Below are 13,449 nucleotides of genomic sequence, written 5' to 3' on the forward strand. Positions count from 1 at the left end.
CATTCATGTACAATCCTAAAAATGGTAGAATATTTAAAGTACTGATAAAAGTCAAAGCTGAAAAATATTCAATGTTAACTAAAAATGATTGATTACATAACCTCAAAACTACTCTAATGCACAACCCAAAAAAGCTAGAATTTTAAAGTACTGTTAAAAGTTTAAGCTAAACAATTCCTGGTTACCCACACATAAGTGTACAGAGAAAAAACTAGTTAGCTGATAACCTACGAAAAAGCTGAGAAACATTCAATGTTAACGAAACATGTAGCATACCTCAGAAAAAGATGAAGTGGAGCTGTAGAACACAAAGTAGCGTTGGCGGTAGAAATCGTGGTAGCAGCTAAACTCACACACGAACTAGCTCACTCAAACTCCAAGAACACAATGAAGCTCCGACAGCTAATCCCGGCCTTTTATAGCCGCGGACCTGCTTGTTCTTGGAAAAACCATTAGGAACATAGTATTTTTACCGAACCTACCAATAGGAATATAGTATGTGGAGGGGAAGTACCATTGTCTTCGGAAAAACCCAGCATGACTCATGCGCAGGTCGTAGCAGGTCTGTGAGGGGTGGGAGGTAGAAATGTAGGTAATAACTTAACATAGGAAACCACTCTCGGGTAAAACCACTAATGACCTAGGTGATGAGAGATTAGGTCGCGAGGCACTTCATGCATCGTGACTCATCACTCAGAAATGTCGTCTCGCAGTGCCGAGGGGACCCGAACAATAGACTTGACCGTGCATGTCACAACAGATCCATTAGTCACCCGACTTTGTGGCGCCATGAGGCGCTCAGGTAGCAGTCATGGTCTACGGCAACAGACTCGTTAAAGTGTCATTACGAAGCACTCAAGCTGAGTTCGAGGAAAATACAGCTAAATATTCATTATAGATATGTAAGGAAATAAATAAAAAATAAATCGGGTAAGTTTAATACATTTGTTAAAAGTAAGAACACATTACAAAACTACAACATTAAAAATTTAACCTACATTTATTATGACCAACATTCGTTTAAAATGTTTTAGCATTTCATTGCGAACAATCAGTTGAACATCCACAGAATGACACATTTTGCTGATGTTCCAGGAACAAACCCTTTTCACAACCATTTAAGGAGACTTTCCTTAAGCTCTCTTTTCATTGGTCAAATAAAACATCTCCCTCTCTTCCCCTCATACAATGATGCTGCTTCACCATCACGCTAAAATTCTGTAAGACCAAACAAAATATACTTCCCTTAAACCTTATGGTAGAAATTTCATCCTAGGATGCTGTTACTGCATCTAGAAATTAAAAATTATATTATCTCATACAGGTTTTATTTACATGTTAGACTTAACCATCCTACCACACACTGGCTCACACTTACACACACATGCGTGCGCATGCGTGCACTGAGATTAAATACATACTTGCCCACATAATGTACTTTTATTTACAAAGGCAACATATTAAAACACATAATATTTAAATTTTGTGTAGATTGGATGGTACCAGGAAACCATACTACAAAACGAGCGGACAACACTTGAGTCTTTACTATGATTGGGCTGACGGATTGCCTCTGAACGCCCTTACCTTCAACGACTTAGAATTAATACTTTTATCCATCAAAAAACAAAACAGTTTTACTAAGCAAACATACACCCCACACCCCTCAAAAAATTGTTATTACACAGGGCATTATTTACATGGCAGGAGACCGCACATACGAAGTGCGCAGCTTCAGGTTAGAAATATTGATTAAAATAACTGCTAAAGATGATAATTTGTTTATGAAAAAACTGCACATGAAATACAGACACTTGGTTATTTACACACACATACATACATACATACATACATACATACATACATACATACATACATACATACATACATACATACACCCTGCATCGCTTCAGATGGAAGTACGATATTTTGAAAACCACTCAAGACTTACATCTGTTTATGAAAAGGAGCTAAAAATTAAAAATTTTCAAAGTTAATTTTAGAGATGAAACATCATGTGCAAGTCCTTGCATGCGAGAACATTTTATTACGCAATTATCTTCATTTTTCCAAACCATAGGTCTGATGTCTGGATACCACACAAATCTCATACTTAACATATGCACTACAAGATGACTGCGCGCCAGTCCAAGCCCCCTGCGCTTAGAGACGAAACTGCACTAGAAGCGTTAGCAAGCATTGCAATTATCTCGCTTCAGTAATGCAGATTCACCTCTGACTAGGTGGACCTCCTGAAACACTAAACATAGGACAGTGAAACACATTAAAATAATGCATTTCAAAATAATTGAATAATATAAAACACTGCATATTTCTCTAGAATCACCACGCAACTGACAGCCCTTTCAATCACAATTCTGCGAATGCTATCACAGAATGCTATATTAAGAAAGAAAGGATCATTCATTCCTTCATTATGGAACACAGTAATACATCACATGAAGAGAAACAAAAAAGGAACACACTTCGTTCTTAGACTCGTGCCGCCTCCTTGACAGAGAGAAAAGTTTTTACACATAAAATAGTATATATTTCTTTTCCAGCGATGAAGCTGTACTAATATCACCTTGACAAGCTTAGATGATCTAGGGAGAGACAAAGTAAATTAATTAACAATAAAAAAGTCGACTAAAATCATTTACAAACAATATACTTAATATTTCTTCGATTACATATTTTTCTCAATTTAATAAATGTGTGAACACAAAAATTTCCTTAAATCACTATTTATCAATTTTAAACTCTCATGTACATCAGGAAAAAATATATAGTTTCAGGCATTATTAGTTGTAATGTAAAAAATTCAAAACAGTTTCTTTGTGGGATGTGGAATGCTCACTCACGATCGAAAAAAGGAGGTGCTTCGCTGTAACACAAGGGGAGGGGGAAACCATCTTTAAAGTTGTCGTTGCTCATATATTTGGATATATAGTAATCAAGCAAGTAATAACATTTGGTGGTATAATCTCCGGCTGATTAAAGTTTATTTGCTAACATGAATTCACAAATTAAACGAATCTCTAAGTACATTTGCTTATCTTTTATAGAAAAAAAATGCACAGATTGATTTTTTATCATGAATAACCAGGAGCACACTAAAAAAACCAACGAAATTCTCGCCAATAATAACCAACAGCACACGAACAATAGAAAAAAAAACATTTTCTCAGTAATCACATACAGCATGCGGAGAAAATCACCAAAATATTGTCAAGAATATCCATTAATACATGTAGAATACCAATAAAGTCTTGACATAAAAAAGGCTGAAGTGCACGGACAAAAATCATCAAATTCTTGTCAGGTAAAAAAAGCAGAAGCACATGAAAAAAAAACCCAACAAAATTCTAACACAGTAAAGTTGAAGCACACGTAGAAATCTATCGAAATTTCATGTGAAAAAATAGGAGCACTCAGAGAAAACCATCAGGGAGAAGATGTTTAAAAACCCTGATGGTTTTCTCTGAGTGCTCCTATTTTTTCACATGAAATTTCGATAGATTTCTACGTGTGCTTCAACTTTACTGTGTTAGAATTTTGTTGGGTTTTTTTTTTTCATGTGCTTCTGCTTTTTTTACCTGACAAGAATTTGATGATTTTTGTCCGTGCACTTCAGCCTTTTTTATGTCAAGACTTTATTGGTATTCTACATGTATTAATGGATATTCTTGACAATATTTTGGTGATTTTCTCCGCATGCTGTATGTGATTACTGAGAAAATGTTTTTTTCTATTGTTCGTGTGCTGTTGGTTATTATTGGCGAGAATTTCGTTGGTTTTTTTAGTGTGCTCCTGGTTATTCATGGTAAAAAATCAATCTGTGCATTTTTTTTCTATAAAAGATAAGCAAATGTATTTAGAGATTCGTTTAATTTGTGAATTCATGTTAGCAAATAAACTTTAATCAGCCGGAGATTATACCACCAAATGTTATTACTTGCTTGATTACTATATATCCAAATATATGAGCAACGACAACTTTAAAGATGGCTTCCCCCTCCCCTTGTGTTACAGTGAAGCACCTCCTTTTTTCGATCGTGAGTGAGCATTCCACATCCCACAAAGAAACTGTTTTGAATTTTTTACATTACAACTAATAATGCCTGAAACTATATATTTTTTCCTGATGTACATGAGAGTTTAAAATTGATAAATAGTGATTTAAGGAAATTTTTGTGTTCACACATTTATTAAATTGAGAAAAATATGTAATCGAAGAAATATTAAGTATATTGTTTGTAAATGATTTTAGTCGACTTTTTTATTGTTAATTAATTTACTTTGTCTCTCCCTAGATCATCTAAGCTTGTCAAGGTGATATTAGTACAGCTTCATCGCTGGAAAAGAAATATATACTATTTTATGTGTAAAAACTTTTCTCTCTGTCAAGGAGGCGGCACGAGTCTAAGAACGAAGTGTGTTCCTTTTTTGTTTCTCTTCATGTGATGTATTACTGTGTTCCATAATGAAGGAATGAATGATCCTTTCTTTCTTAATATAGCATTCTGTGATAGCATTCGCAGAATTGTGATTGAAAGGGCTGTCAGTTGCGTGGTGATTCTAGAGAAATATGCAGTGTTTTATGTTATTCAATTATTTTGAAATGCATTATTTTAATGTGTTTCACTGTCCTATGTTTAGTGTTTCAGGAGGTCCACCTAGTCAGAGGTGAATCTGCATTACTGAAGCGAGATAATTGCAATGCTTGCTAACGCTTCTAGTGCAGTTTCGTCTCTAAGCGCAGGGGGCTTGGACTGGCGCGCAGTCATCTCGTAGTGCATATGTTAAGTATGAGATTTGTGTGGTATCCAGACATCAGACCTATGGTTTGGGAAAAATGAAGATAATTGCGTAATAAAATGTTCTCGCATGCAAGGACTTGCACATGATGTTTCATCTCTAAAATTAACTTTGAAAATTTTTAATTTTTAGCTCCTTTTCATAAACAGATGTAAGTCTTGAGTGGTTTTCAAAATATCGTACTTCCATCTGAAGCGATGCAGGGTGTATGTATGTATGTATGTATGTATGTATGTATGTATGTATGTATGTATGTATGTATGTATGTATGTGTGTGTAAATAACCAAGTGTCTGTATTTCATGTGCAGTTTTTTCATAAACAAATTATCATCTTTAGCAGTTATTTTAATCAATATTTCTAACCTGAAGCTGCGCACTTCGTATGTGCGGTCTCCTGCCATGTAAATAATGCCCTGTGTAATAACAATTTTTTGAGGGGTGTGGGGTGTATGTTTGCTTAGTAAAACTGTTTTGTTTTTTGATGGATAAAAGTATTAATTCTAAGTCGTTGAAGGTAAGGGCGTTCAGAGGCAATCCGTCAGCCCAATCATAGTAAAGACTCAAGTGTTGTCCGCTCGTTTTGTAGTATGGTTTCCTGGTACCATCCAATCTACACAAAATTTAAATATTATGTGTTTTAATATGTTGCCTTTGTAAATAAAAGTACATTATGTGGGCAAGTATGTATTTAATCTCAGTGCACGCATGCGCACGCATGTGTGTGTAAGTGTGAGCCAGTGTGTGGTAGGATGGTTAAGTCTAACATGTAAATAAAACCTGTATGAGATAATATAATTTTTAATTTCTAGATGCAGTAACAGCATCCTAGGATGAAATTTCTACCATAAGGTTTAAGGGAAGTATATTTTGTTTGGTCTTACAGAATTTTAGCGTGATGGTGAAGCAGCATCATTGTATGAGGGGAAGAGAGGGAGATGTTTTATTTGACCAATGAAAAGAGAGCTTAAGGAAAGTCTCCTTAAATGGTTGTGAAAAGGGTTTGTTCCTGGAACATCAGCAAAATGTGTCATTCTGTGGATGTTCAACTGATTGTTCGCAATGAAATGCTAAAACATTTTAAACGAATGTTGGTCATAATAAATGTAGGTTAAATTTTTAATGTTGTAGTTTTGTAATGTGTTCTTACTTTTAACAAATGTATTAAACTTACCCGATTTATTTTTTATTTATTTCCTTACATATCTATAATGAATATTTAGCTGTATTTTCCTCGAACTCAGCTTGAGTGCTTCGTAATGACACTTTAACGAGTCTGTTGCCGTAGACCATGACTGCTACCTGAGCGCCTCATGGCGCCACAAAGTCGGGTGACTAATGGATCTGTTGTGACATGCACGGTCAAGTCTATTGTTCGGGTCCCCTCGGCACTGCGAGACGACATTTCTGAGTGATGAGTCACGATGCATGAAGTGCCTCGCGACCTAATCTCTCATCACCTAGGTCATTAGTGGTTTTACCCGAGAGTGGTTTCCTATGTTAAGTTATTACCTACATTTCTACCTCCCACCCCTCACAGACCTGCTACGACCTGCGCATGAGTCATGCTGGGTTTTTCCGAAGACAATGGTACTTCCCCTCCACATACTATATTCCTATTGGTAGGTTCGGTAAAAATACTATGTTCCTAATGGTTTTTCCAAGAACAAGCAGGTCCGCGGCTATAAAAGGCCGGGATTAGCTGTCGGAGCTTCATTGTGTTCTTGGAGTTTGAGTGAGCTAGTTCGTGTGTGAGTTTAGCTGCTACCACGATTTCTACCGCCAACGCTACTTTGTGTTCTACAGCTCCACTTCATCTTTTTCTGAGGTATGCTACATGTTTCGTTAACATTGAATGTTTCTCAGCTTTTTCGTAGGTTATCAGCTAACTAGTTTTTTCTCTGTACACTTATGTGTGGGTAACCAGGAATTGTTTAGCTTAAACTTTTAACAGTACTTTAAAATTCTAGCTTTTTTGGGTTGTGCATTAGAGTAGTTTTGAGGTTATGTAATCAATCATTTTTAGTTAACATTGAATATTTTTCAGCTTTGACTTTTATCAGTACTTTAAATATTCTACCATTTTTAGGATTGTACATGAATGAAGGAGTAGCTTTGAGGTTATGTTTGTAATTTTTTTTATTTAGTAACATTGCTAACAGTTTAGGTTAGTAAGCTTGAGGGCTAGAGTTTTGAGGTTATGTTTGCAACTTTTTTTATTTAGTAACATTGCTATCAAGTTAGGTTATTAAGCTTGATGGCTAGAGTTTTGAGGTTATGTTTGTAACTTTTTTATTTATTACATTGCTATCAAGTTAGGTTAGAAAGCTTGAGGGCTAGAGTTTTGAGGTTATGTTTGCAACTTTTTTATTTAGTAACATTGCTAGTAGTTTAGGTTAGAAAGCTTGAGGCTAGAGTTTTGAGGATATGTTTGTTTTCATGTAACATCTAGCTACATTGTTTTCTTTATTCTTATGTTATAGTTCTCCGTACGTCGAGCTTCCTTCGCGTGTTCCGTACGTTGAGACCAGTCTACCGATTGTCGAGATGGCATTTACCGCGCAGAAATGCCGTTTCTGCTCTGCTACCTTCACGGCAGCTAAGAACCGCTACCGGCACGAGCGACAGTGTGCCGAGAACCAGCATCGTGACTACCAGCAGTGCCACCTATGTGGCAAGATGGTCGCACGCAGCGACAAGATGCAGCAGCACCTGTCAACATGTACTGGTGCTGTCGCCACGACATCAGGCACCCGGTGTAGCTTCTGCTATAAGGCCTTCGCCCGTGCTGATGTCGCCAGACTACATGAGAAGTCGGCTTGCGGTCTTAACCCTAACCGCATAGCACATTCTTGCACGAACTGTGCTAAAGAGTTCGTCAGGGCTGACACTCTTCGCAACCACATTAAGGTGTGCAAGGGGCCTGCTCCGCCTCCAACAAAGAAGCAGAGAATGGCAGCAGTTAAGCCAGCAGTACTGCCTAAACCATCGACCAGCCGAACAAAGGTGGTGACCGGCGCGGGTTTGGCCAATACCCATGGCTTCATCACCGCCGAAGTGGGATTCAAGGGCAACTTGAAGACTTATGTTGCTGTAAATACGTCAAGTTCTGCCAAGGACATTTGTACGTACCTGGACTCCATCAAGGCAAAAATAATAAGCCAACTTGAGGAGGAGATTGAAGAGAATGGACCGCTGAAGTTTAATGTCGTTCTTGAGTGCGACTACGAAAAACCAGTAGATGCCTGTGAAGACAAGAGGGCCTTCAAAACCATGAATGTTCCCCTCTACGCAGTTCATGAGGTGGAGGAGGCAGTTACCGAGTCCATCTCCAAGATCTGCAAGGAGGAGGAAGATTACATGGGTAAGGGGTCCGGATGGACTTTGTCGGCCGTTAAGCGACTTCAACTCCGAATAAACAAGCTTGATCCACTCCGTGCCAGCTCCTACATTGAATTACCTACTTCCATCAAAGACAAATACGCTGTGATCAATCCGCAAAACCTCGAAGACCACATGTGCTTCAAGTGGTCAATTCTTGTTAAGTACGTGGAAGGTGAGCATCCTGAACGTGTCAACCAGCGCTACCATGACTTGGAGGGGAAGTTCAACTTCAACAACATTGACTCCCCTACTCCAATCAAGCAAATACCGCTGTTTGAAAAACAGAACCCCGGAGTCTCCATCAACATTTACAGTATCGACGAGAATCTGAATGTTGTTCCTGCACGAGTCGCTCCTGAAGAAAAAGAACATCATTTCGATCTTCTGCTCTTGGTCAATGACAATTCGTCCCATTTCGCCTACATCAATAATTTTTCTGCTCTGGTTCGGTCCCAAATCACTACACACACTGAGGCTATTCATGTTTGCAAAAGATGCTTCAAGCATTATGATGATCAGGATAGGGTTAGCGGGCTTACTGGTCTTCAGTGTTTGGAAAAACACAGTGAGCTCTGTAAACAGCATGCTGCTGTTAGGATGGAAATGCCCCAGGTTGATGAAAATGGTTTGCCTCCTGTTTTGAAGTTCAAAAACTTCCATCACAGTGATAAAATGCCCATCGTGGTATATTGCGACTTTGAAGCTATTCTGGAGAAAATCCATACATGTCACCCGAATCCTGATGAAGCATACACACTGCAGTATCAAAAGCATAAAGCGTACAGCTACTGCATTTACGTGAAAGCAGATAACTCCGTGATTCCAGTACACCTCACTTCTTCACTTCCTTCACAGCCTGAAGTGTATCGCGGTTGTGACGCAGAAGATAAATTCATATCCCGCATTGTGGAGATTGGACATGACGTGCAGAAAATATTTTCTATGTCTGTTCCTATGACTCCGCTCACACATGCACAAAACACTGCTTTTCTGCAAGCAAGGTGTTGTTGCTACTGTGGAGGAAAGTTTGGAGGGGTCGTAAAGAAAGTTCGTGATCATAATCACTTCACCGGCGAATTTATTGGACCTGCATGTAATGACTGCAACCTTCTCAGGCGCAGACCGAAAAAGATGATTGTGTTCTTCCACAACCTGGCGTACGACCAGAACTTCATTATCAGGAAGTTGGGGTACGACACTAAAGACATCTTCATCATTCCTAATTCGGAAGAGAAGTTTATAACTTTTTCCAAGAAGTTGCATGATAAGTTCAGCATTCAGTTTGTCTATACGTTCCATTTCATGAGTCGGGGTCTTGCTTCGCTCGCAGAGTTCTTGCCTGCAGACAAGTTTGTCAGTACAGGTGAGTTTTTCGCTCCTGATGAGTTGGAGTTGGTTACTCGCAAGGGAGTCTTCCCCTACGACTTCGTTGATTCTTTTGCTCGACTAGACGATACTAGTCTTCCATCTATCGATGAGTTCTTTAATATTCTGACTGATTCTGGTATTTCCGAGGCGGATTACGCTCACGCACAAAATGTCTGGGACAAGTTTCAGTGTGCTACTTTGGGGGAGTACGCTGACTTGTACCTAAAGACGGATGTCCTGATTTTGGCGGACGTATTCGAGAATTTTCGCAGTCTTTGCTTGGAGACGTACAGTCTAGACCCGTCACACTACATTTCCTGTCCTGGGTTCGCTTTCGATGCGATGCTTCGCACCACAGGATTACAACTCGAGCTTCTGACAGATTACGATATGTATATGTTTGTGGAAGCAGGTATTCGTGGGGGTGTAGCGCAAAGCATCAAACGTCATTGTGTGGGTAACAACAAATACGTTCCTGAGACACATGATGTGTCCAAGCCATCCACATATCTACAGTACATTGATGCAAATAATTTGTACGGGTGGGCGATGTCGCTGTCGCTTCCGATTCGACATTTCAAATGGTCAGACACATCTATTGATGTCATGACTATTCCAGAAAATTCTCCTATCGGGTACATTATCGAATGTGACGTGGAGTACCCTACTGAACTCCACGAAAGTCCCAAAGACCTTCCGTTTCTCCCCATCAATCAATGTCCGCCCAGCTCCAAACAATCAAAGCTCATGACAACACTAGAAATTAAGGAACATTACATTGTACACTACAGAAACCTCCAGCAAGCAGTATCACATGGGTTGATAGTTACTAAGGTACACAGAGTCCTCCAGTTTGAGCAGTCGGCGTGGTTGGAGCCATACATTAAGCTCAACACCAATAAGCGCAAGGCTGCAGCCAACGAATTCGAGAAGGAGTTCTTTAAGCTCGCTGTAAACAGTACTTTCGGGAAACTGATGGAGAACAAGAGGCGGAGGCTCAAAATGGAGTTGGTATGTTCCGAGAAGCGGTTCAAGAAACTGGTGTGTTGTCCATCCTTCAAGGACCGCACAATGTATGAACCGAACTTGACTCTAGTCCACCTGAACCATGAGACCGTAATTTTCGATAAGCCAATCTATGCCGGACTCGCAGTACTTGATCTCTCAAAAACACTCATGTACGACTTCCATTACAGCACAATGAAACCCAGATATGCAGAAAACATTCATCTGGCATACATGGACACCGATAGTTTCGTATACGAGATACAAACCGATGATTTCTACCATGACCTCAAAGCCGATCCTACACTCATGGAGAAGTTCGACACCAGCTGCTACCCTTCCGACCACCCTTGCTTCTCCCCCATCAACAAAAAGGTTGTCGGAAAGTTTAAGGATGAGTGTGGGGGGAAAGTGATGAGTGAGTTTGTCGGTCTGCGGGCCAAACTGTATGCATACAAGTGTGGTGACAAAGTTGAGAAGAAGGCCAAGGGTATCCAGCGCTGTGTGGTCAAAAACCGCATAACATTCAGTGACTACCTGGATGCCCTGCACGATCACCACACACGACGAGTAGCAGTTAGGGCCATACGCTCGAGGCAGCAGGTGCTCTATAGCGAGAGCACAAATAAGCTGGCCATAACATGGGAGGATGATAAGCGCCAAATATGTGAGGATGGCATCCATACGGTTCCCCACGGCTATGTTGGAGATGAATTATCTGTTGTATAGTTCCAGTCTTTTTGTTGTAAACAGTTTTCGTTTTTGTATATAGTTTCTGTTTTTTTTATAGCTTCGTTTGACAAGTATATTTTTCTCTCCTTGAGGGTTTTGTTTTGTACAATATATTTCTTTGATTCAGTAAATATAATTTTACCTACATATCGCTTATTATTTTTTTAAATTAATGCCCTATATTCCTCAAGGTACTTATACTTAATTTGATATCGTAAAATGATCATGTAATTAGACACAAACACCTAAAATATCTGCTTCCATGCAGCTTTTAAACACAGGAACGCAAACACGAACACTAAGAAATGATATTATACACAAACACCTAAATATCTGCTTCCATGCAGTTTTAAACACGAGTACACAAACATTAATTTATTTAGTATGTTTACATGTATGATAGGACTATGAAAAATTTCTGGTCAGCTAAGATGGAGTAATAAATGTTTTTTAAATTATCATTACTTTAACTAACGCATCCACAACGACAGTATTGATAACATATATTTTAGTTAAAACCTATAAGTGATAAGACTTTAAGAAAAAATGTCGGTTACAACAACAAAGTGACTGTGGATTTTGTGGATCTTGTGGATTCTGTGGATTTTGGTCTATAAGGTTCATAACAATGTTGGTAGAGAATTGTAACTCGACCTTACATACACTAACATACTTTAGAAACCTACAACCGATGACGACACCCACCAGATGAAATCAAGATGGTAGTCTCCACTAAATAAGATGGCTGCCTCCAGCAGACAACGATGGTATATTTTTTTTCCTGATTTTCTAAGTTAATAATTATGATTTTCCAAGATGGTGGATGTAACGAAAAATTGTAACAGGAATGAGTGGGGTGTTCGATGACGATGTCATTGTAACAGAGGGGTGGGGGTGCTAGATGATGTATTTGTAATTTAGAGGAGTGGGGTGTTCGATGCGTAGGTTTTTAATTAAAATTTTATTAAATAATATTTTTAATTTTATTTTAAAATTTTGATTATTTAATTTTTTTAAATTTTAAATTTTTTTCATTAAAATCGGATAATAAATAAAGATTTTCAAGATGGCGGACGAAACTCAAAATGGCGGAATGATCTAGAAAACAAAATGGAGGAAAGTTCTAGAAAAACAAAATGGCCTCCGGGTTCAAAGGTCAAGGTCAAATCCAAGATGGCTGCAGGAAGTGATGTAATCCAAGATGGCCGCCGGAAATGACGTAATCCAAGATGGCCGCCGGAAATGACGTAATCCAAGATGGTCGCCGGAAGTGACGTAAACCAAGATGGCCGCCGTGGCTCCCCGGCTCCCCCACCACCCACCGGTGTCCCCATACATACTATAATTACCTACTGGCTACCTCGTCTTAAATCTGAATGGGTTGGATATTAATGAATCCTTTAAGCACCTGGCCTATTTTTGTGTCCGTTGCTTTATTTAAGGACACACGCAATATCACCACTATTCTGAATTTTGCGCGCAGGAAGCCGCAAGTGGCTTAAAGTTTTGCTCACCACTTACCAATTTTGTTATTAACACACTTTGTACTTCCGTCCTTATTTTATCGGGAAACCTGCAGTTCACGGGGATGAGATCCGAACCAAACAGTTCCTATATTCTCCGTAGTTTTCTGATAGCTCGTGAAAATAAACACTATAGAGCAAGGATTTATATATTTTACGGTAATAGATAATTTTTAATAACACTTACCTAACCTTAGCAACCTTTCATTTCAGTAACGATAACTTAACCTACCCTCCCGAAAAAAACTGTCATTTATTACTCTCCCTAATCTAAACTTTAATTTTTACTTCGGTCAACTTCGGAACTATTCGATTTGTTGTTGTGGCTTTCATCCTTGTGAACTTTAGGTTATCCTATTTTCTCTGTGGTTTATTTTCATATCTATGAATCAATAAACAAGGACAAAGAAATTTTTGGTGGTTTAATATTTTTTATATTATTTCGGTATTTTTCTAAATTATCAGTTCTGGTGCACGATTTCTACAGCGAGAGCAGTATTTTTGTGATTTAAAATTAGAAGAAAGAAAAGTTTGCATAAAGGAAGGTAAGCAGCTAAACAATTATTTTAATAGCGCATTAATTCATACTGACAAATCGTTGGTGCACCTGAAGGCTTA

The 13,449-nt window shown here is 38.6% G+C and overlaps 2 protein-coding genes across 2 annotated transcripts in view; one reads left to right on the plus strand and one right to left on the minus strand.

The window, feature by feature from the left end:
- LOC134546163 (uncharacterized) overlaps nucleotides 1–13,449 on the minus strand; it is a 228,952-nt gene that overhangs the window by 167,006 nt on the left and 48,497 nt on the right. The gene's annotated exons all lie outside the window — the stretch shown is intronic.
- Nucleotides 13,197–13,449, plus strand: part of LOC134546162 (L-lactate dehydrogenase-like) — a 95,276-nt gene continuing 95,023 nt past the window's right edge. Inside the window, exon 1 of the mRNA XM_063388730.1 lies at nucleotides 13,197–13,376. The gene's annotated coding sequence lies outside the window, so the exon portion shown is untranslated. The remainder of the gene's footprint in view (nucleotides 13,377–13,449) is intronic.

This window comes from Bacillus rossius, chromosome 1 (genome assembly GCF_032445375.1).
Source record: "Bacillus rossius redtenbacheri isolate Brsri chromosome 1, Brsri_v3, whole genome shotgun sequence".
Classification (NCBI taxonomy): domain Eukaryota; kingdom Metazoa; phylum Arthropoda; class Insecta; order Phasmatodea; family Bacillidae; genus Bacillus; species Bacillus rossius.